The sequence below is a fragment of the Populus alba genome, chromosome 11, assembly GCF_005239225.2.
Source record: "Populus alba chromosome 11, ASM523922v2, whole genome shotgun sequence".
NCBI lineage: Eukaryota > Viridiplantae > Streptophyta > Magnoliopsida > Malpighiales > Salicaceae > Populus > Populus alba.
The window spans coordinates 16,976,370-16,980,674 of NC_133294.1; the positions used below are offsets into that span (position 1 = coordinate 16,976,370).

Here is a 4,305-nt window from a genome sequence, read left to right on the forward strand (position 1 = left end):
TAAATATAATTTATTTATTTTTTTAAACTCTTGTTTCCAATTATTTTTTACTTTCTAAACACAAATTATTGAATCAAAATATTTACTTATTTCCCACAATTCTCTCTCTCCAAGGGTACAGGACATTATTGGCGAACAGTCTCGTAGCCATGGAGAGGCCAGATGCAATTATACTTTGTCTATATATACACCTGTTGATGTACATTTAAACCTGCTGACATTAACAGGTATGAACTCAAGGGTTTGTGAAGGTAGAAAAAGTACCTTCACAAGTGTATATTCGTGTCGATGCACTTAAATTAGTACTTGTTTTGCGCTGAATTTCCCAATAAAACTACTATTTTCAGAAACATTTTTCATAAACAAAAATATTAGTGAGAAAAGGCGTCTGATCTTCAAAGTTATTGTCTTTGTTCTGTTCTGTTTCAATCACAATTGAGTTCTCTGTACTCTTCTCATTCTCATGCAGAATGCAAGGGCATCAAATGGTTCTCTTAAAAAGGAATTGCTGACCCTTCTTGTTCCAACTGTGGGTTCAACATGGCAGATCATTAGCATATTTGGTTATTTGTGGCTCAGGAACAGAGGAGAAAAAGGCAAAGACAAAGCAAGCATCAAAACAAAAGGTAGATAGAGTAACTATCCATAAAAGAATAGTTGACGAACACCACACCTATAGCATAACATATGATGATGCTGTTAGGTTTCTTCCTTGACACTAGGCACAATGGATCAGTTGTTTAGAATCAGGTTGGGAGTTTTAGCGGTGGGTACAACTCTAATGGAACTTCATATTAGCAATTACTCAGACAGTACAGCTTCAGCGACAGGCAATTTCAGTAAGAGGAATTGCTTCAGCGGTGGGTCACCTCATTTAGAGAACACTGTCCATCTTCTACGTCTAATGCTATATCAGGATTATTGTCAGATTTTCTAAAGAGGAATGCAGGTTGTTTTGGAGAAGGAATCTCTGTTTCGTTACTCAACATAAAAACAACTGCCAACATAGATGGTCTGTCCGTGGCATGTTCTTGCACGCAAAGTAGACCGATTTGTATGCACTTCAAGGCTTCACGCGGATGATACAACTCCGTCAGTGATGGATCAACTATCTCCAATGCTTTGCCTTCTCTCCATAATTCCCACACCTGTGTTGTTCATATAAATCATTAACATACAAGAAATAAGAGCAGACAACATCTAAAATTGTGAACATTGAAATTCAGCCAAGAGCACAATGGGCTATCTTATAACTCACATATCCAATCAAGGTCAAAGGAGGATCCTGTTGATAAAATCTATTGTTCTTCTTTCCACTAACAATCTCTAGCAACATGACCCCAAAACTGAAACATCTGATTTTGCGGAAAGTTCCAAACACAGCATATTCTGGCGACATATAGCCACTGCATCAGAAAAACAAGATTCTGAAGTTTTAGTATTCCTGGTAATCAATGATAGTACTTTGTCACTCGGTCTTTGTTTTAGGCAAAGGTACTTACTATGTTCCTACAACTCTCCTTGTCCTATCTTCAGTTTGGTTGCCTTCAAATATTTTTGCTATTCCAAAATCTGATATTTTTGGGTTCATCTCTGCATCCAATAGAATGTTGCTGCATTTTAAATCCATGTGAATGATTCTCAACCTGGAGTCTTGGTGAAGATATAAAATCCCACGAGCTATCCCAACAATAATATCAAAGCGTTTTCGCCAATCCAATAACAATCTTCTGCTTTCATCTGTTGAAACAATTATTTTTAAGATAGGTATAATTTGACAACTAGAGTAAATCAGGGCAATAAAAACATAAAGAGACTTACGGAAAAGAAACGAGTCCAAGCTTTTGTTTGGCAAGTATTCATAGATTAACATTTGTTCTCCATCCTGAGTGCAATAACCTAGAAGTTTCACAAGATTCCTGTGTTGAAGCTTTGCAATTACCGTAACTTCATTTTTAAATTCTTCTTTTCCTTGTCCTGAACTTCTAGATAACCTTTTTATTGCAACCTCCATTCCATTAGCTAGCTGACCCTAAAATCATGTTACAAGAAAATCATGTTACAAGATTAAGCCTCTACATTACAATTATGCAAATTAGAGAAAAACAAATCTGTAGTATTGAGAAGCCATTTAATTTTTAGCTAAATGCAAGAAACTCAACCTTATAAACAGAGCCAAAACCACCTTGCCCGAGTTTGTTAGCTGGAGAGAAATTGTTAGTGGCCGCCGTTACGGTGCTGAGCTTGAAATATTCCAATTCAGTAGAAGTGCTGTTTACCTGCAGTTCAGTACCTTTTTTGGCTCTCTTCTTGAACCACAAATAAGCAAACAGGCTAATGAGAAACCACAACAATGCAATTGATGGTGCTAAAACGGCCAGCATCGTTTTCTCACGAGAATCATTTGACTTCCTTTTAGAATCAGCTGCATGAGAGTTAAAAGAATAAAGATTAACTCCATAGGAAAAACCACCCCATTTTCAAAGGAAATATGACAATACATATGGCAAAGGGTAGCCCTTTTGGCACCTAAAACGTACCAATATCTATGGTTTCTTTCCTGCAGTGAAAGCATAGGAAAGCTCTCATAAATCAATATATGTAATGACAATCCTATGAAGTAGGTACTGAGCAGAAAAAGGGTACCTAATTCATATGCATCAACACGAACATACAGATCATGACTTTCACTCCTAACATAATTAATGTCTACTAATTCCTTGTACCATGTCAAACAACCATAATTTTTTACGGGAATTGCAATGATTGCGTATGCAGAGCATGAGCAATTCCTCTTGCATTGCACTTCGCAGTCTGCAAGACTCTTGCTCATATCCATCCAAACTGCAGCTGAACTTTCCGGAAGAATTACATTTTCCACCTTCACAAACCCTTCACCATGCTGGCACACCGAAGACGTATGTAGCCACTTCCTGACACAACCACCGGACCCATCTCTCGCAGACCATTCCAATGGGAACTTGGGCTCGAACCCAGGTAAACAGGCACATCCAAATTCATTTAGATTGACAAATTCACACGTACTATAAGCACCACAATTTCCATAATAGTCGCAGTGGAAGTGAGGGGACCTCCAGTATTCCTTCCACTGACCATAACTTTGTCGCCATGTTAAAGCCTTTACATGTCCTGGATGATCCACTATTATTCTTAGCAGATAAGAATCATCAGGAACTGTGTAGACCCAGTATATTTCATCTGGATCATTTACTAAAGTGCTGTTGAATAAGCCCATTTGACTTCTCCATGGCCAAGGAGGGGATCTACTAATTGGCTTTGTACCATTATAGAAAAAGATTTGCGGTGAGCCATTTGGGTTGATCCTAAGTGAAAAGTCCCCGAACCCAGGGTCATCAGCTGATCTCCATGATTTTAGGAACCGATCAATTCCTAATTTTCGATCCAGTCCCAGTTTCATTCCAGGAAGCAGGATGTTCGTAGGATAATCGAAACTTTGCCATACAGTTTTTCTGCTTCTTTCCTGACCAATATCAAATTTCCTGAATCCAATAGTAGGTATCATTTTCTTCCACTGAAACATTTGTAGACCACACAGGAAGCTTTTGGTCATCTTTCCCATGGAGAACGAGGTTTCCATATTGGTCTATAAAGAGAAATCCAGAGGAACCAATGATTGGATCGTTCCTGTTCGCAACCCACACCACAGTTTGTTCTGGTACTTTATGGTACCAAATTCCAAGATATGTAGTGGTAGAACTGCCAGGACTGAAAAATCCTAGTGTGAAAATATTTCCTTCGGAGATAAAAAGGTCACCTTCTGTAATGGTTTGGTTGGTCTTTAAGGAGTCTTGGGATGTACAAGATGAGAATTGGAGCTTTATAAGAGAAAAAAGCTGGAACAGTTTTTCAAGCTTCATGATGGGGCAACTGGATCTTGGCGTTTGGAAAAGTGTTTAAATTTTTGCTTTGTGGAGAATGGATATGGCCTTCAGACAAGTCTCCAGAGAAGTTAAGTGACGGAATCAGGCGTCTCTTTAGTGAGATAGTCTTTTCAACCTTCGAAATCTAGGCAATGACTTGTTTTTGTTAAAATATCAATCCAGATTCTTTGGAAACGACACCGTCCTCTAGTTTTAGAAATATGTAGTAGGTTGTAGAAAACAACATAAAAAAAGACAACAAACACAAGGAAAGAATAGAATTGTGTCGAAAAACATATCAAACCATAATAATAATTATAATTTCAAACTTTTATTACTCAATATTTTTCTAATCAAATTTAAATATCAAAGATCTTCTTAGACTATTATATATTAGGAAAAA

The 4,305-nt window shown here is 37.5% G+C and overlaps 1 pseudogene; it reads right to left on the minus strand.

The window, feature by feature from the left end:
• Nucleotides 1–570: 570 nt before the first annotated feature.
• LOC118031462 (G-type lectin S-receptor-like serine/threonine-protein kinase RKS1) lies at nt 571–3,899 on the minus strand (annotated as a pseudogene).
• Nucleotides 3,900–4,305: the final 406 nt, after the last annotated feature.